Below are 20,388 nucleotides of genomic sequence, written 5' to 3'. Positions count from 1 at the left end.
GTACAAAAGACTTTGAGAACTGAGCCAAGAGACCACTCTGTGGGTCCTAGAGTGACTGCTGGCTGACACACACTTAGGCAAGATCCAAAAAGCATGACAAAGTCTTTGAAAATTGAACTGACTTTGGAACGATAATCCTTAGACAGTGAATTGAAACTTGTAGATTGTACCTACCCAGATCAATCACCTGCTAAAACAAAACATCAGAACTCTCCATAAAATCTAAACAAGATCTAGCATCGTATAACATAATATTCTGTGTGGGGTTGGCATTGTGGCATAGAGGCTAAAGCTGCCATTTGCTTTGTAGGCATTGCATATGAGCACCAGTTTGTGTCCTGGCTGCTCCACTTCAGATCCATCTCCCTACTAATGGCCTAGGAAAGCAGTGGAGTATGTCTCAAGTGTTTGGGTCCCTGCCAACCACATGGGAGACCTGGATGAAACTCCTGGCTCCTGGCTTTGGCTTAGCCCAGCCCTGGCCATTGCAGCCATCTGGGGAGTGAATCAGTGGATGGAAGACCTCTCTCAATGTCTCTTCCTCTGTTTCTGTAACTCTGACTTTCAAGTAAATAAATAAATCTTTTAAAAAAATACTCAGTATACAATCCAAATTTACTTGGAACACAAAGAAAAATTTCAACTCATATGGAAAAAGACAATCAATAGACCATGACATTGAAAGAATGCAGATGTTGGTGGTCTGACAATGACTTTGAGGCAGTTAATATTAAAAAAAACTCTTGGGCTGGCGCCATGGCTCAATAGGCTAAATCCTCCACCTGCGGCACCAGCACACCAGGTTCTAGTCCCGGTCGGGGCGCCGGATTCTGTCCCGGTTGCCCCTCTTCCAGGCCAGATCTCTGCTGTGGCCCGGGAGTGCAGTGGAGGATGGCCCAAGTCCTTGGGCCCTGCACCAGCTTGGGAGACCAGGAGAAGCACCTGGCTCCTGGCTTCAGATCAGCGCGGGGTGCCGGCTGCAGTGCGCCGGCCGCAGTGGCCATTGGAGGGTGAACCAACGGCAAAGGAAGACCTTTCTCTCTGTCTCTACACCTCTCACTGTCCATGCTGCCTGTCAAAAAACAAACAAACAAAAAAAAAAAACAAACAAACAAAAAAAAAACTCTTGAGCAAACAATTATATTCAGCAACAAAAGTTAAAATAGGAATCCCGAGCAAAGAAACTGATGAAATGGAGAGAAACCCAAATGGAAATTATGGCCCTAAAAATATAATAACAGCCAAAAAAGACTTGTTGGATGGACTACATAGCAGAACACAGATGACAGAGGAAAAGGTAGTAAACTTGAACACTGATCAATAGAAATTGCTCATTCTGGAAAGCATAAAGAAAAAATAGAACAAGTTTATGCAGAGTTCTAGGGGGTCTATATGGCAATAAAAAATTTAATTTCTTGTCATCAGAGTTTTTATTTTTTATTAAAGATTTGTTTATTTACTTGAAATGCAGAGTTACAAAGAGGAAACAAGAGAGAGAGAGAGAGATCTTCCATCTGCTGGTTCACTTCCCACATGGCTGCAACAGCCAGAGCTGAGCTGGTCCAAAGCCAGGAGTTTCTTCCAGGTCTCTCACATGGATGTAGGGATCTGAGCACTTAGGCCATCCTCCTGCTTTCCTAGGCCATTAACAGGGGGCTGAATTGGAAGTGGAGCAGCCAGGACTCAAACTAGCACCCATATGGGATACTGGCATCACAGATGGTGGCTTTATCTGCTCTGCCACAACACCAGCCCTGTCATCAGAGTATGATAAAGAGGAAGAAACAAATGCAGTGCTGAAAAATATTTGAATAAATAATAGCTAAAACTTTACACATTTGATGAAAGACACTGAGCAACCTTAGACTGGATCAACTGACTTTGACCTGACCCAGCCGCAATTCTTGTGGCCATTTGGAGAGTGAATCAGCAGATGGAAGATCTTTTTCTAAATGACTCTCTCTCTCTCTCTCTCTGCCTCTCTTGCTGCCTTTCAAATAAAATGGGCAAGATTTATGAAGACCAAGTGGAAGTAACTAGAGGTCATACAGTGTAGAAAGCACTAATGGTCAACCTGGTGCCTTCACCTTGCTACTGGGATGCAGGCCTTGCCAGGATTACTACTGGATAGTACTACTGGAGCCATTAAGGGAGCTGTGCATGAAGGCTTGTCCATCCCTCACAGTCCCAAATGATTCCCTAGTTATGATTCTGAAAGCAAGCAGTGTAATGTGAAAGTACATCAGAAAACACAACATGGGTCAGAACGTAGCAGATTATGTGTGTTACCTAATGGAAGAAAATGAAGATGCTTGCAAGAAACAGTTCTCTCAACACACATGAAGAACAATGTGACTCCAAAGAACATGATGAAGGAAAAGACAAGGAAGCTCACACAGTTGTACGAGAGAAGCCAGCGCACGAGAAGAAGCTAGTGGAGAAGTTGAAGAGGTGGCAGCGTCCCCAGATGTCCTTTGCCCAGAAGAAAGATTGGGTAGCTCAAAGGAAAGGTGGCTCTGCCATGTCTCCCCAGCTATGAATGAAACCGGAGAGTACTCCCTTAGACTACCGATGAAAATGAATTGCTTGTGGTAACAGGAAAGGGTAGGGCTAGTCAAGGAGTTTAAACTACACACAGGGAGGCTGGGAGGGGGCAACAGCCAGGTCTCAGACATGCAGAGCAAAATGCCACAGGGGAAGGATGCAAGGAAAAAGAAATTTACTCCCAAGAAGAGCCCACAGCCAAACTTTGAGAGCATTCAGAAAAGTAGCACCAAGAAAGAAGACACGAGCCAAGAAATTCAATTAATAGGACCATTCATTTTCAAGGAAAAGGAGTTGGGGAAGTCTGAAAAGAACATTAAACTAGCATTTAAGGTCCTTTGGTAATGGAATAAAAATGGCAGTGATGAAGCAAAAGAAGTGAATATAGATATTCTGACAATATTCAAAAATAAAATAAATAAACTCAATGTATGGGATGCTTTATGCTAAATCTAAAGAACAAATTAGTAAATTGGAAAGTGAAGTGGGGAAACTAATTCTCAACATTATACAGATAAAATGATGAAAATATGAAAGAAAAATTAAGACGCCTGGAGTATATATTAAGGGTCTCCAACACATGTCCAGTGGGAAACTCAGATGTGAAGAATGGAGGGAATGGTAGAGGAATGGAGAGGAAATGGCTGATAATTTTTAGAATGGAAGTAAGATATTAGTACTCAGAACGAAAGTATACTGAATGTTCAGCAAGATAAGTGTATGTCGAAGGATGCCTGAACAAAAATTACTTTGTAACTAGGTAAAAATGCATGTGAGAATTTATACCAATCAATCTTATGGTATTTGCACACAATCCATTTTCTTAGAATACATTGAATGAATGGAATTAGAATTGTTATTTTTTTCCATTTATTTAGTTTGTAAAGACTCTAGAAAAGGCTTTGCTCATTGGAGGCTCTCAACAGTTTTTGTGGAAGGGATGAAAGAAAACTCACAGAAGTGAAACGAGCCCCCTGCACCCGGCTTTCTCTAACTTTGGTGATTAATTAGGGTGTATCTGCCTCATGCTGATTCTTTGGATACAGTAGACTTGAACTTGGATCTAAATTATTTTCCATTGGTTTAGCACTCCCGAGGAAGGAATTTTCTAGGAAACCAAGACTAGGGCTCTTCCTTTGGCTCTGTTGTATATTCAGATCAAGTCTGGTAACACCAGGCTTGGATTTAAGTGCAACTTGTTTTTAACTGCCTTTCACTATCAGCTACTGAAAGCAAGCTACTAGGGTAGTTTAATGTAAGGAAGATTTGCGTGGAAAAAACACTTGTATATCTAAGTCTTCTTCTGATGTGAAAGTGGTGTGGTTTCCTTGTGTGTTGGAAAAGTGGGAAGTAGCTCGCCCGCCATGACTGGTTTCCTGGACATGACACCCTCATGCTATCCTAAGACCCGCCCAATCCTACCTTTTGTCTTGCACACGGGGCAGCCTTGGCCTCCCAGAGAACACATCATCTAGGTTCTTCTATACTCTTCATTTTGACCTGACATGAAATAGCCAAATAATTTAGGTGATGATGTGAATATGGATGCTTGACTACATCCCTCAGCTGTCCTCCTAACAGTGCTTGTTTAGATAAACTCCTAGTCCTCTACTTGTTTAAAAGTCGAGTGACATCGGAATTTAAAACTGAACTGCGGGTTCCTTTGAATTCCCATCTGTTACATTCTTTCCATGGTTTTCCCTCCAGCCGACGACTCTCAGGTCATTGAGAGAATCATGAGCTAATCAAAAGCAAAGCCATCTCCAACCTGCAAACACTGGTTTCAAGGGATTCCTGGCATTTTTCTCTATATTGGAGTAATGAGATTTCAAGATTTATGGGTCGATGTGTGGATAAGACAATTAAGAGTTAGTTTTCTAGTTAGAAATAATTGGAAAATCATTTCTACCCATAAATTCGATAGGGATGATTATTCATGAAGGCATCACATCAGTGTGTCACTGGTAAAACATTTGCGTTCTCATCATCTGTGCAAAACTTGGAGATGTACTCCCTGTGATTTTGGCAACCTGTGAGCCATGCAAGATTTTCTTACAGCAAATGTTTCCATTAATTAGGGGACAAAATCAATAGTTCCCTGAATATGTTAATTTTTTTCTCAATGAGACAAAAAATATGAAAAAAGTGTTAAATTAGACAATTAGCAAATAAATATAAGTTCATTTTGGGGCATGTGTAATTTTAAATGCCATGATGTCGTTGAGTGTTTTGTAGGTTTAGTCCCTGGTGAGACAAGGGAATCTGTATGGTTGTGTGCAAGTCATAGCCAGATCCAACATTAAACTCTAGTCCTGGTCCCCAGTGTTGTTAAAGTTAAGGTTCAAATTAGAAAAAAAATGATGGCTCAGAAGGGAGATCTTTAAAGACTTTTCATTCCTTTAATATGTAGATAAAGACCAAGTATTTAAAATCACAATTTTAATGCTACAAATATCATTAATAAAACTTAACAGTCAATCAACGATACTGTATTATATTGTAGCATTGAAATAAGAAAGAAACGTGGGTAAGTTGTATTTCCCACTGTTAGTTTACAAATAATATTTAAGCACAAAATATTAAACCAACATAATTAAGGCTCTTATACCTCAAGAGTCAGTTAGCAATAATATTGAAAGTATCTAAATTACTAAATGGTAGAGGAACACACTCCTGTGTAGCGTAGCTACACTGAAATAGAAATGTCTAAATTGAAGTCAGTGCCATGTTTTCTGAAGGACCAATCAGGCTTCTGCCTTTGGCTTGAACAAGATGCCTGAAGCGTGAAGGTGCGGAGTTGACTGTCTGGACTGCGACCTTCTGGAGCTCTCCAACGTGGGGCTCATGGTTGTCTTGCAAGTGTAGCTTCTTGAAGGCTCATGTGAGAGCCGTTGAGTGGGAGAGGAAATTTCCTACTACTTCTCCTATTTCAGGGAGAGGGTAAAAAAAAAATGGGGGTGGAACGGACTTTAAAACTTTATTTTGGCGACCATTTTTTGAAGGTTCGGAAGTGGAGAGGCGAATGTTGAATATATTGAGTGTACTAGTATGCAAGCAGCTGCCAATTTCCTACTGTAGAAAAAAATGCTGACCTTTTCGGTGAGCTCAGATGTACACCTCAAGATAATCAAAACTTTTACCAGGGGTTTTGGACTTTCTATAAGGGAGAAAAAACAATAATTGGAAATTGTTCATTGTGAATACATTAGATTTGTACAGACAAAACACTCATGAAGTGCAATTATAGCCAGTATTGCTATATTAGTATGAATGTGAATAGCATGTTTGTTTTTGAGATGGGTTATGCATTCTGATAATGTCTGATTTAATCTAGTCATCTGTGTATCACTTGTCTAAGTACTCTCATTTAAGATGCCATATCCCTTCTGGTAGCAATAAAGGGGTAAAGCAACATTAATATTAAATAATTAGAAAAACAAAAGGGGAATGATTAAACATATTTACATAATTGAAATAACACTGTGTCGCAGTGGGAAATCGGGACAATGTTGTCTCCTTTCAAAGTAATTCATAATTCAGATTTTTAATTATGGCATATTCATTCATTTAAAGATGATTCTGGATGAGAGGGCCACTAATGAAATACAATCATTAGCATCTAAACAAAGTAATTTACAAAGTCTCCTTTAGGGGAAAAGATTTCTAGAACATCATCAATCACACAAGATATGCAAAAACAAGCAATTAAACCACACACAAGAACTACAACAGCCTTATATATCAGTAATGTACACATGAAAACATAACTGATTACAATGATTAGACTAGGGTAGTGTGGTTAATTTGTATTTTATGTAGTGATTCCATGGAAGAACGCACCCGGACAGACACATTACACACGAGAGGAACTTCGGCTCATTAACACACACTTAAAACCCGTTACCAAAAAAGACCCCAAAACCAACCTTGAATTTTGAGTCGTTGCCCAAATGTTCATGTGGATCAAAATCCTGCAAACTTTAATAATACACCTTCCTTTCTCCAGTTGGCTGTTTGCTTTTATAAACTGACAAAATGTGGGATTAGGAAACTATTTTTTAAGAGGTAGATGCTGCATTGGTTTCTCGTTATTTGTCTACACCCTGCTGTAGGCTTCCAGTGACAAAGTGCTTCCAGCCCTTACCGGGTGGGTGATTTTTGGCTCTTCCTCCATATACACAACTACAGACCATTAAGCATGCAGCAGGGCTAAGTGGGTAGTACACTTCTTTGACTTTCAACGCCTGAGTATGCTATCTTGATAAGTGGACCCACCAGGATACTGGCTTCGAACCGTGCTCCTACAGGCTACGGGATAATCCTGTTGAAAACCTTTACCACTTCCTTCTCCTGGCTGGGTTTTCTTTGTGAAGGTAGAAGGAAGACTTGGGTGTAAAATCAGATAGGATGAGGAGAGTGGTATTGCACGGCGGCGGGGGCGGGGGAGCCTACCCAGGCTGGCACCCCAGACGTAGGCTGAACTGCCTCTGATAACCACTAGCTACGGAAGCCAAAATACGCTCTCTTGGGTACTCGAAGGGTAAAAATACTGGTTAATTTTCCACAGTGCTCCTTCATTTGACTTTACAATTCACCACAGTGAACATTAATGCAGCAATGGCTTGGTTGAGGAGGAGTTTAAAATTAGAGCCCCTCTTCTCATTAGCCCCAACAGCCTGACCCAGGGTGACTCAGAAGCAATTTGTCGCCAGATTCTCATTTTGCTTCTGTTATGGCTCCTTGTAAATGAAGCGCGACAATTTATTGTAGCACCTCTAGGAGTCAAGAACATAATGTGTAAAACACACACAAAAAAATCTTGCTTCACGTTCATTAACACCCCGCACATAGAGGCTGTTCACTTTTCCCTCTAATGAAGGAGGGCGTCTGAAATCTCAAGCTTTCCATCATGTGAACGAGTCCTCTTCAGGCCATTAGACGTAGGCTGAGTCAGAGTGAAGAAAGGTCATTGACAAAAACCGAATGGCAACATGCGGAAGAATAGAAAATGGATAAAAGGGGAGACTCGACACGCCTCAGAGAATGGAAAGGACATTTTTGGCGTCACTGATCAACCCTTCTTGTCTCTCACCGTGTTTTCTGTTGTCAAATGGAGAAAAGGATATCTGGCTTTTTATTTAGCTGGAAATTGCTCCAGTGTGTGGCCAATTCTCATTTTTTTACCCTTGATCCGACCTTGCAAGAGGCATTAAGTTAGGCTCGTTTGAAGAGCATATTGTCTATGATCTTTAAAACATGTTTGCTGGCTGGTGCCGCGGCTCACTTGGCTAATCCTCCGTCTGCAGCACTAGAACCCCGGGTTCTAGTCCCGGTTGGGGTGCCAGATTCTGTCCCAGTTGCTCCTCTTCCAGTCCAGCTCTCTGCTGTGGGCTGGGAAGGCAGTGGAGGATGGCCCAAGTCCTTGGGTCCTGCACCTGCATGGGAGACCAGGAGAAGCACCTGGCTCCTGGCTTCGGATTGGTGCAGCGTGCCGGCCGTAGCGGCCATTTTGGGGGGTAAACCAATGGAAGAAAGACCTTTCTCTCTGTCTCTCTCACTGAAAAAAAAAAATGTTTGCTTATTCCTCTCTTCTGCCCTGCCCAGGCTTTACAAGAAATTCCCATGTCCGTGGTTTTAATGCATGCTGATTGTGTAACAGGCTGCTCTTGCCCAGGGCTGGCCGGGTGCTTTTTATCTTCTTCCCGTGATTAATTCTGATTAATGGTTTGGTGGTGTGGGGTCTCACAGATGACACCTCAAGATAAACCTAATGAATTACTATATGGAAAAAAATTGCAAGAGATTCCAGGCTTACTTACCCATTTGGATTCAAAGCCGCATGTTGCTGTGCAGTGTGCTTGGAAGCTCTGACCTGTTTTATGGTGTAGCAATAGGCACTCAGTATTTATGGTAATAAGAGTGGTCTTTCAAAACTCATTTTAGAAAAAGTGAAACTTCGAGGTTGTGGAAGCAGGTGCAACGTCAGAAAACTGAGACATTTTCTATCGAGAGTTTATTGAGTGGTCAGTTAGTGCCAGATAGTATGATGAGGTCACTTAATTGGCCTTCACCAGCCTGTATCAGCATAGCTAAAGTAGGCGCTGGGGATTCTATACCAAGTCCAGGTAGTATTATCCTCCTTCCTCCGCTCTAGGCAGATGAAGAGTCCAAGGCACAGAGAAGTTGTATTCTGTGCTCAAACTTAGAAAAGGGCTATTTCTTGGAAGCCCTCTGCCTCCTCTCTGGCACACCCCTCCCACTGAAAAGCTCTTTTGTTCTGAATGCCAGTCATACCTTCCTCATCTTGTTTCCATTACACTCAACAAGCACCTTTTTTCCCCCTTATATGACAGGTTAAAATTATTTCCTAAAAAATATTGAGATTTCTAATACCAGGCTCTTAAATTTGGGTTTACTGATTGTATCAAATTCATTGTTGGGAATTTAACATTACTGTCTCTTTTCTGCCTAACCCAAATAATCAACTTCTGTTTTTCTGTTGCTTTCTCCTCTTCTGACTTGCTTTCTGTACTCCCATTCAGTACACCTGAGATTGGGTTTCATGTTGCTTAAGGCCCATTAAACTCTGGTTTTCAACGTTTATTTGTCCTCATTCATAAGCAGAGGTTTACTGACTAATCATGGCTTCTATCTGAAGGATGAAATTTGGCATGCAAAAGACAAGGAGAATCAAAGGGAATTTGAGGATGGTTCAGTTAATAATCCTTTTAAGAACAGTTCTCTATTTCTTTTTGATTTGTGAGTCCCCGATCAGCCCCTACGTGCCACAGAACAGGCTGGTGGTGCTGCCTGCTGTGTTGCTCATGACTGGATGGGACCTTGGCAGATTTTGCCAGCTGCATACTGCATGAGACGCAGACCCAAGCAACCTAACAGTCACAGAACGTGAGCCGCTCAGTGATGCAGCTGAGCCTGTTGCCTGTGAGTGTGGTGGGTGCTTCTTTCCATGTTCTGGAGTCTCTGAGTTTCACGTGGAAGGGACATAGCAGTCTGAGCATATTCAAATGGGCACAGTAAGCCATCATCCAACAGGTATGTAAGTTGTTACTGTGTGCATAATTCTTCATAACTAAATGAACCCTGGAGTGTCTGCACTCTGCAGACTTTAGATGAACTCGAGCAAATGTGACATTGGCTAGACACTGGTAGTTGAGCATCTCCTAAATGTCTATCATTTTACTTGCACCAGTCAACTTCTTTGATTGCTATTATATTCTTCCTGTAATTCCTTTTTTTAAAAAAAGATTTATTTATTTTACTTGAAAGGCAGAGTTACAGAGAGGGAGAGGTAGAGGCACCGACAGAGAGATCTTCCATTCACTGGTTCACTCCCTGGATGGCCATGATGGCTGCAGCTGGGCCAATCTGAAACCAGGAGCCAGGAGTTTCTTCCAGGTCTCCCATGTGGGCACAGGCGCCCAAGGACTTGGGCCATCTTCCATTGCTTTCCCAGATGCATTAGCAGAGAGCTAGATTGATAGTGGAGCAGCCAGGACTTGAACTGGTGCCCATATGGGATGCCAGCAGGTGGCTGCAGGTGGCAGCTTAACCCACTATGCCACATCACTGGCCCTTCCCTGTAATTCTTATTTTCTTCAATGAAACGGGATTCTTTGAGGATGAGCGATAAGTTCTTCTGCCTGATGTCTTGTGTACAGTAAGCTCTAAATAAGAACTGCAGATTGATAATGTGAACATTTATTCATTGCTTAGTTGATTTAAAACAATCATATATATGAATATACTGTGTGTAGCCAGGTCCTCCCTGAGCTAGGTGATGGAGATAAAGAAGATGAGGAAACAATCTATTAAGAATAGATTAGAGTAGTTGAGGGAGATAGACACACAAACAGAAGCAAGGAGAAGCTTCCTTAGCCATATTGTTGCAAGCTAGCCAAGGGGCCGGAAGCCTGGTCTATAACATCTAGTTATCCAAGGTGTGTAGTTGATGTATTCAGATGAATGACTGGATTTACTTCCTATCTTCCATAAAGGTTCCTTGGTATGATGTAGACCTCAAGGTGCAGCTAGCTAAATCGATCACACTCAGAGTTTGAAAGAAACTCGCTGAGTGTCTTCAAAATCATGCCTCTCTGTTCAGCTTCAATCTAGTCTTCATACATCATTTGAGTCTCAGGTTCCCATAAGCTCTTCTCTATTCTAGTTTTCTCTGCATCAAATCCTTTTTCCTACTCCTAGAAAAGTGCAAGAGTCAAATTCATAGTGAAGCTGAATTTCAGGGTACCTCACTCAGGTAGGGCCCTACAAACTTGTTTCTCTATAAAACTTGTTCTTTTGGCCAGTATTGTTCCTTTTGTCTTAAACATCCATCTATCACACTTGCCTTCAGGTAGAATGGTGTCACAGGAATTTTTTGAGTTACAACCAAGGGGAAATTGATGAGGATACCCATCTAGTTTGGATTCTGCAGGATCCATTTGCCATCGCGTCTGCATATAGTTAAGTGATTCCAGCTACTGAAGTCCTGATTTGAAATTTGAAATGAAGCATTGAATTCCAAGTAATCTGAGATAGCCAAAATAATATTGGAAAAAAAAGGTTGGAAGACTCACACTTCCTGATTTGGAAACTTACTGCAGGTGTAGGCGTTGGCCTCATAGTGAAGATACCCACGTTCCCCACCAGAGTTTCTGGGCTTGCTTCCTGGTTCTGGTTCCTGACTCTCATTTTCCGCCAGTCCACACACTGGGAGGCAGCGGTGATGGCTCAAGTAATTGGATTCCGGCCACCCATGTGGGAGGTCTGGATGAAGTTGCTGGCTCCTGGCTTCAATCTTGAGGAGTGAGTAAGTGATTGGGGGAGTTTCTCTCTCCCTCTCTCCCCCTTACCTCTCCCTCCTTCCTTCTCTGCCTCTCAAATAAATTTTTAAAAATTAAACCAGAATAAAGACCTCCCACAAAGCTATAGTGACCAAACTTTGTGGCATTGCCAGAGGAAAGACATCAACACCATGGAATAGAATTGGGAGCCCTCGAATAATCTTCATAGCCCTAGTTGCTGATTTTCAACAAGGACACAAAGATCAGTCACTGGAGCAAGAACAGTGTCTTCAACAAATAGTCCTAGGAAAACTGAATATCCACATGCAAAGAACCACTTAAGCATTCTGTTAGGCCAAAAGTAGTAGGAAAAGTATTATGAAGGTGTGCCAAGAAATTAAATAGTATAAATACTGTGTTCTTATGGATTTGGTGGTACTCTCATAAGTTTTTCAAATTTGATGTGATTTTTTAAATTCTAAATTAAGTACTCACTTTCATACCTGACTTTGTATTATATATGCGTTTGCTAAGTATATATTCATATATTTTTCCCTAAACAGTCCCTCCCCCATTGTATAAGCATTAGGCCCCATAAAACCTGAATTTGCCTCTGGAAACCAGGAAACCTTCTACCTCACATGGCACAGCTCATGACAAATGGAGCAAGACTGAATCTCAGCTGCTCGCTCTCTCTCTCTCTCTCTCTCTCTCTCTCTCGGTAGAGTGATCTCGTACAGAGTATGCCATGTAAATTCTTCACGGTAGCTCTATCACTTGCTGTGTAAGGTATTTCAAGTGGGCTCAGTCTTCTCCTTCTGGAGCCTATGGATCTAGTATGAGTTTTTCAAAAGTGATAATGACTGTAGTTTGGGCACTGATGTGAAGAATAGGTGAAGATGCCTATTATGACCCCTTGTAACATGTTGGAGTGCCTAGGAATTAATACCTGGCTCTGGATCCTGCCCTAGCTTTCAGCTAATGTGGACATGGAGAGGCAGTTGTGATGATTCAAATGATTGGGTTCAAGCCACCCACATGGGAGACCTGGATCTAATTCCTGGCTTCCAGATTGGGCGGTACCTCCACTGTTGAAGGCCCTCTGAATACTGAAAGGATTGAGTGAGACCAGACTCTGTGGGGTCATGATCAAGGCTGGAAGCTAAGGAGCATCTTTAAGTTAGTACAATGTTGTATAAAGAGTGTTAGGTCTCAGATGGGCTCTGAGAAAGCATTATGAATAGATTGTTTTTAGACAATATCATGTATTGTCCAAACTGGGATGCTTTTGAGAATGAGAAAAGATACTGCTAATAAGTAAGCTGAGACAACAGATATCAAATGGAACAGTTTAGGACAAACCAGGACTTACAGTCACCCTTGACCTAGCTTATGGTTAATAGAGATTTGTGTGAGGGGGAGATCACAGTGGGAAAGGGCATCTGTGTGGGGGCATCTGAGGCCCCGGGGATCAGCGGTTTAGATGAAGACTGGGGAGAGAGTAACGGATCGTAGCCTTTTGGAAAGGAACAGGTCATGGCCTTCTGAGTACCATTGGTCTCAAGGTTGGCCATTCCCTGGCATTCCTGAGCCCTCAAAGAAATGCTCACTGTACATTGTCTTCTTGTAACACTGAAAAACCTCAGAGAGATGTTAACAAGGTTGTGTATTTCCAGGTAGTCCATTTTCTAAGATTGTGCATCGAACAGTATTTTTCAGCAGTAGTCGAAAGAATTTTCTAAGGAAATAATGTTTTCTATCAAATGTTGTTTTAAAATTGCAACATGAGTCTTTCCTGCCTCCATCAGGTTGTATGCGACCTGATTAGTTGCTCCAGGGATTATTATTTCCCTGTGTTCTTCCCATGTGTCTGCCAGGACAGAGCTGAGAGCAACCAATCAAAGCCCAGCATTTAGAAATGGCCAACCATCATGAGCAATAATCCATGGACTATTTTAGGTACTAAAATTCTGACAGCTTGCTCTTGTGACAAAGATGTTAACAAGGAAAGAAAATGGCACTAATTTAATCTATTCTTACAGTTCATTCTGAAATGAAACTAGTATGACACTGAGTTATAATAATAAATACTATAGTAATTTCACAATTCTTTCTACATGCTGTTCACAGTCCTTTCACATGCAAATATGCCATCCATTGCTTCATGACAGCGATTTTAAGTGCATTAAAGAGTTCTGAATTTTCTTATCCTTATCTCCTAATTACGTTGCAGGAACAGACACAGAATACACCCATGTCCTGGCATTTGTCTGGCTTAGAGCGCTTCTCTAACCACAGGCTCCCTGGTTCCCCAGACACAGCATCTGTTCAGACAGGAACATAGGTTGTGACAGTCGGAGAATCACTGGGAATAGTGAAAGAGAAGTGAAAGTTGTCCAAAATCAGGTCACTGTGGCATGTCAAATGTGTCTTTATTTTATGATTTTGTATTGATAAATTTTTTTTTTTTTTCAAAACACAAAGAACATTTAAAATACACGCTCAGATTTCTTCTGCTGTGTGGGTATGTGTGGGTGTTTGGTTTTTGAGGATAAATTTGAAAAGACTGCATTCTAACTATGGAAAAAAGACACGAACACCGGAAGTCCTGTGAATCCCACTGTCCAGTAACTTGGGGACAGTCAACTGCCCACTGGACTGGTGCAAAGTATAGAATTGGTATGAAATAGCAAAAAAAGCAGAAATGTTACAATTCTTTGAGGACCTTGAAACCCGAACCAACTCAGACTTTTGTCACGTGTTTTAGTGACGGCTAATGGCCGGCACACAGCATGCTTATGTCTAATACAAGGTTATTTCAAACAGTTGGTGGGAAATCAAATGAAAATATATGGTCATTTTGGTGTGAAAATTTTGAAATTCATGCACAGTTTTTTCATAATGCACGTGTTTTGCAAATTTTTGTATGTTGAATAAATACGTAGTTTTGGTGGCCTTCAAAGAGAAGGAAAAATCTGGAGAAAGTACCTTCTCCTGACTTGGTGTGGCTTGTGACCTAGGGAAAGGTATTATTCAAAGGGAGCCTGAAGCCAATGTGTCGGAAAACCTTCATTTCAAAGACCCCTCCAAGCGGTGATCCATTTCCTTACGAGCTTTCATTTTAAAAACTTGCTGTGTTTGGTGACTCAATGGTGAGAGACTGTGGAAGGCTGAATTAAAAAGTCTACTTGTTGGGAAATGATTTTGTGATATGTGCCCACCCCCCTGTGAATAGGAAATGGTGTCAGATGCGGGACTGCAGGTGGCAGCTCTCTCACCAGTTGCCTTAGCATCTTGCCCACCAGGAGAGTGAGGACAAGGCTCTGACGCTGTCTGTGCCTTCCCTGCGTGCTTGTTCGATTAATTAAGGCTGTAGATGTACCACAACCTCTGAATTCAGCTTAATAACCTCAATTATGCAGGAAGACAATAGATGGCGTAAATTAATCCACAGCACATGTGACATAATGGCCAGGACAGGGTGGACACCATTTTGAAGACGTGCTGCTTTAAATCAGTCATTTTGATGCTGAAAATACACTTTTTTTCTTTGGTATTAGAGAGCTAAGGTACTGAATTGTTCTTTCAGAAGCCTGGTTCCAATTGCTCTAAATAGATGGGTAGGAGGAAAATAATAAATTCTGTGTCTTCTGAGATAAAAACCACATTTTGTCTTAGACTGCTGAGCAGTATAATCACTGTCATTTAGGAAGTTTGCTATTATTGTATGAGTAAACTTTTTCGTATTATTACTGTTTATTTTAATGCAAGGGCATATTCTCTAGTAGACACAGAATGAAAATGGCCTTATTTTAAAATTGTTTACCTGCTGTTTGCTGAAAGGAGCTATACAAATTAGAAATAGGAAAGACCACCTATGTCACCTATCCCATCCCAGGAAGGGCAGAGAAAAAATTTACCTGAAGGCAGCTTTTCTAGAGACTCCAAAATTAGACCACAGTCTTCACGTGTCTTGCTGAGTAAATTGTAGGAGGCGGAATGAGATCATTTAGGTCAATTCAGAAGGAAAAACAGCATTCCAACAGATGAGGAGAAAGAGGGCTACCCACGTTCGGATAAACACACTGGCTGAGATCCCGCCTTTGAGGACCTTAGTGTAATTTTAGTTCCCCAAATTGTGCTGATTTATTCAGTATGGAGGTTTTCCCCTGAGTCAGGACACGAGCATTGGGTAGAGAATGTGTCACTCTGGAGACAAAGTGTCACACAATGCTGGCTCACTTCAAACCTTACCACCTCTCCTTTCCCTTCATTGATTTTCCAGAGGCTGTGAGAAGAAGCGAGACATGACAAAACTGTACATACAATTCAGAATAAGTAGACGAGATGTAAGAGGCCTAGTAGTTCACAGCAGAAATGAGTCCCTCAACCTTTTAGGGCTGAAGTGACATAGTGACGTTGCAGTAATAAAGCTGGATTAGCCCACGACAAAACTGTGAATCGGTCCTCATGGATTTTGGAGACATTCCCATCCTTCCCTCCACTCTGCCCGTCCTGTCCGTGCCACTCCCTGTTTCCTGCCCCAGGGACTCAAGAACCTTCCATGGTCAGCTGAAAGTTTCACTGAACTAAATTGGAAAGAGACGATGTTAGACATTTCCTCACCTGTCTCTCCAAGTCAGCTTCTCTTTTTGGTACCCCACACCACCCCTCTGTCACACAGACTGCTCTTGTGCCTGAGAGAAGGAGTGACGTAGCAAGTCTTCGTCATGCAAGACTTTCAAGGCCTTCATACTTGTAGCTGAGGTCAGCAGCCACAGCGTGGCCCCGTTTCCTGGTGGAATCCCTCTGCTTGACTGGGAGCCGGACCTAGTGACTCACTTCTAACACACCTGGCAAGAAGGCTGGGACGTCACTTCTGAGACCAGGTGCCAAAGGAGTGTGACTTCTTCCTTAGGTGCCCTCGCTGCCTGGCTCTCTCTGAAGTTGGCTGCCAGGCTGTGAGCTTCCCTTCGAGGGGAACAGATGGAGGCCTTTGACCAACAGCCGGCAAGGAACTGAAGCCTGCCACTGATGTGAGAAAGCTCGGAAGCTCATCCTCCTGGTAAGCCTTCAGCTGGGTTCCTGAGCCACAGAAACTGTGAAATAATTCAGGTTCATTGTCTGAAGCCTCTCGGTGTTGGGCATTCTGGAACACAATGAATAGTAACCAAAGAATCACCTCTTTTATGACAAAAATGCAGATTTCTATTAAAATGGTAATCAATTCATCAGACTTAACTCAGACTAGGGAGTTCTGATTGTGGGGACACAGGGCTGGCGAGGTTAAGTTCGTGATGTTTGCTCCACTTATGAACCCAAGCAGTCATTTAGCTTTTGTCTTATCAATATGGCGCATGTTGGCCTTGTAAATCTTTGTCTTTCATTCCTCGGGTGTTCTCATATTTAGTTGATGGTGGAGCCCTTTCTCAAGCAGACTCTCATGGGCTATTGCTCTAAGGACCACACTGGGGGTAATATTGATAAGCTATTTCCTGCTGTTGGATATATAAATTGCCTGCAGTTTTTAGCTACTGTAAGTAACTCTCATCTTTGAGAACATCTTGAATCATTTCCTGAAATACTTCCCTAAAAGTGAAACCCCTGAGTAAAACATCATGATTAAAATTTTTGATAAAAATTCTCAAATTGCTCTTTAGAAATATTATACCAACTTTATATTCTACCCTTAGTGAATTTTCTTCAAGCCTTAACATTGGAAATTATTATTATAAAAATCTTTGTCAATGTGACAGGTAAAAATCATATGATGTACATTTCATTTTTCTATTACTATGAGGGTACTTCAAAAAGTTTGTGGAAAAATGGAATTAATAGATTTTTATTTTGGTGCAAAAAAAGGGAAATCCATGCCCAGTTTTTTCACAATATGCACTTCAGTGTTTTTGAAGTGCCCTTGTGGTGCACTTAACCTTTTATGCCTTTCTTTGGTGAATTGCTTATTTTTGTACTTTGCCCATATTTCTACTTGAATGTTTATTTTCAGCATTATTTTGTGGATGTTTTATATAATTTCACATGAATCTATTGTTTTGAAGACAAATCGTAGGTGAGAGTTCTGACAAGCCATGAAAGACAGAGGTTGGGGGCCTGGGTGGAAAGACTGCTCAGAGAAGGGGGCATTGTTTTCCCAGATGATCTTTTATTAGCCCTTGTGCAGGGTGTTGGCTGTTTGCTCTCTGGAGTCACTCTCCGCTCCCAGCACTGAGCTGTGTCCAGGAGGCTGGACCAAGTACGGTATGTACCGTGTCACAAACCCCTCTCTGGTTTCTCAACTGATGGGGGTGGGGTGCAGCAGAGGGGTCAGAGGGTGGAAGGAGAGTGAGACTGGGGTGTTTATTGTCTGACCCTTCCTGGGTGGCCGCCTCTGGCTGACAGGTTATCGCTTCTCCCCAGGCAGGTCTCTCTCTCTTTTTCTCTCTCTCTTTCTCTCGTTTCCAGTAGCCACCCCGACCCCTCACCTCCCCTGCTCTAGAAATGACAGCAGCTCCCTCCTTTGTGGTCTTCCTAACTCCACACACACCTTTATAAACAGTCTTTTGCAAATATGCTATCTTCAAACGATCCTGATTTTGGAACCACGCCACGGAAACTGGTGGTGCTCCGTGGGATCCCTTCTGCTGGGCCAGCGCCCCTATGTTCCCGCTGCTGGGGGTGTTGGCTGCCAATGGCTCCCAGCTGCAGGCTTCAGAGAAGCACCTTGCCCAGAACTGTCTGGAGAGTTAGGACCTCCTGCCCTGGGGGCAGTCTGCAGCCCCTGCTGACTGATCCAGGGGACAGGTGCACAGAGGCTGCAGCAAAGGTGTGTAGCAGAAGGCACAGAGGTAATGAATCATTTAACCAGGTGCATGCTAGGCAGGAATATGAAAGCACATACAGACAGCTGACTGAAAAAGAATAAAGAGACTGAAATCACACCGATGCATATTGGGAAGTTTCATATCTGAGAAAGATGATAATAAAATCAGCAAAAAATAATAGATGAACTATTTAATAAATAAACTGAACAAATTGCTATTATGCAGTCCATGTAAAATTAGATCTCTATATGAAATCTTTGACTAAAATACATTCCTGATAGGGTAATAATAACCACCTGATAAATGTGATAAGCAAGCTCTAAAACTTTTAACCAAAAGAGGGGGGACTATCTTCAGACCATTCTTGGAAGGTAATCCTTTTTAAAATTGCACATTTTCTGGAGATTTTACTGAGGCCTGGGAGTAAGGTGAGTTCCTTCGCAGTCAATTTGTATTTGCTTCTGTCAGGAATGTGGTGCCACTCCTAATCCCTAGTTACTTTAGATTTTTTTCAGCTTCAAATTGTGGGTAGTCATATAAATAGAGGAAATTCTGTCTCCAACCCTACATGAATGATAAACTATAGTTCTACGTTCTTTTTCCCTTTAATTTGAAGTCAAGACCCAGCTATGAGAGATTTTTCCATGTTTCCTTTTCTGAGGGTGCTATGGTTTGAATGCTCCCTCTAAATTGCAGGTTGAAATTTAATTCCTATCATGATGATATTAAAAGGTAAGGCCTGGAAAAGGTGATTAGGTCCTTGGGGCTGTACCTTTATGGATTAATGCTGCCATTGAAGTAGTGGCTTCGTTGTCTCAGGAGGAGACTCCTGTTAAAAGGATAGGGTCATCCCCATTTTGCTCTCTGTCTCGCATGCTTTCTTGCCTTTCTACCTTTCATCATGGGATGAGGGAGCATGAAGGCCATCACCAGATATTGGCATCATGCTCTTGGACTTCCAGAAGCATGAGCCGAGTAACTCTATGTGATACATAAATTGTCCCGTCTCAGGTATTGTGTTAGCACAGCAGAAAACAGACTAAGACAGAAGACTCTTTTCTAGTTCATTTCTTCTCTGTTGGCATTGGGAGTCTGTGCACTGGAACTGGTAGTGTATCTCTAATACAATTTCCCCTTTGCATGAGTTTTAGGTTTTGTTAAAAAAAAAAAAAAAAAAAAAACACCTGTGTGGCCGGCACTGTGATACAGTGGGTTAAAGCCCTGGCCTGTAAAACCAGCATCCCATATGGGTGCCGGTTTGAGTCCTGGCTGCTCCACTTCTGATCCAGCACCCTGTTAATGAAGAACCTTAAAAATCAAACCAAGATGGAGTGACTTAAGCTAACACTATTAAAAATAACAAGTCACCTTTGCCCCAAATAAAATTAAAGTTTAAAAATTATAGCCCTAAACTTTTTCCCCCAAAGCTAAAATTAGGTGCAGCTATAAAAATAAGGGACCCTATGCTTAGCTAGCTGTGACACTTGTGCCTGGCTGTGCTAAGACCTAACCCAGTTTGTATGCCTCCTAATACTCAGATAACAGTGTGGGAAGCGGGATGCCGCTCTCCCTCCGAGACGTCATCCCCCTCAGGGTGAACAAGATGACGCTGACAGGGAAAGGAACTGCTAAAGAAGTAAACAACAAAATGGCGACGAGGTGCATGCCTCCCATGTGATCCCGTAGCTGATTGGATAGAAGACGTATGCCTTTCACATGATCAGCTCACGGATTGGACTGCTGTGTGCATGGACACTATAGTGCTTTTGATTGGTCGCTGCGGGTATATAAACTGTGTGGCTTGTGCTGGGGGCGCTCTCTGGACTCCCGAGTTCAGGAGGCCTGTCTGCGCAGATGCCGAATAAATCCTCTTGCTTTTGCATCAGCTGGTCTGGAGTCTGAGTCTTTGGGGTGTGCCTCTCGACGTGTTAGCATCCTCACTCAGAGGGCCTAACACTAATGTGCCTGAAAGCAGCAGAGGGTGGCCCAAGTCCTTGGGCCCCTGCACCTACGTGGGAGACCCGGAAGAAGCTCCTGGCTCCTGGCTTTGGATCAGCTCAGCTCTGGCTGTTTTGGCCATCTGGGGTTGAAGCAGTGGATAGAAGACCTCTCTCTCTTTCTCTGTGTGTGGGTCTCTTCCTCTCTCTGTAACTCTGTCTTTCAAATAAACAAAAATAAATCTTTAAAAAAAACCATGCAGGTAGAGCTACCCAATAGAACAT

The 20,388-nt window shown here is 42.3% G+C and overlaps 1 long non-coding RNA gene and 1 pseudogene across 2 annotated transcripts in view; both read left to right on the top strand.

Moving 5' to 3' along the window:
* Positions 1-20,036, top strand: part of LOC149123007 (uncharacterized) — a 207,774-nt gene extending 187,738 nt beyond the window's left edge. The window contains exons 2-4 of one of the 2 annotated variants that reach the window (XR_016217869.1): positions 16,264-16,410; positions 17,527-17,603; positions 19,705-20,036. This is a non-coding gene — a long non-coding RNA (uncharacterized LOC149123007). Of the gene's footprint in view, positions 1-16,263; positions 16,411-17,515; positions 17,604-19,704 lie in introns of both variants that reach the window. The other variant, XR_016217868.1, reaches the window with a different exon arrangement.
* LOC100341886 (large ribosomal subunit protein uL18 pseudogene) lies at positions 2,003-2,539 on the top strand (annotated as a pseudogene).
* Positions 20,037-20,388: the final 352 nt, after the last annotated feature.

The sequence above is a fragment of the Oryctolagus cuniculus genome, chromosome 12, assembly GCF_051225735.1.
Source record: "Oryctolagus cuniculus isolate XC-2025 breed Fujian yellow rabbit chromosome 12, ASM5122573v1, whole genome shotgun sequence".
In the NCBI taxonomy this organism is placed as follows: domain Eukaryota; kingdom Metazoa; phylum Chordata; class Mammalia; order Lagomorpha; family Leporidae; genus Oryctolagus; species Oryctolagus cuniculus.
The sequence above is the reverse complement of the archived record's forward strand: the minus strand, read 5'-3'. Positions and strand labels throughout refer to the sequence as shown.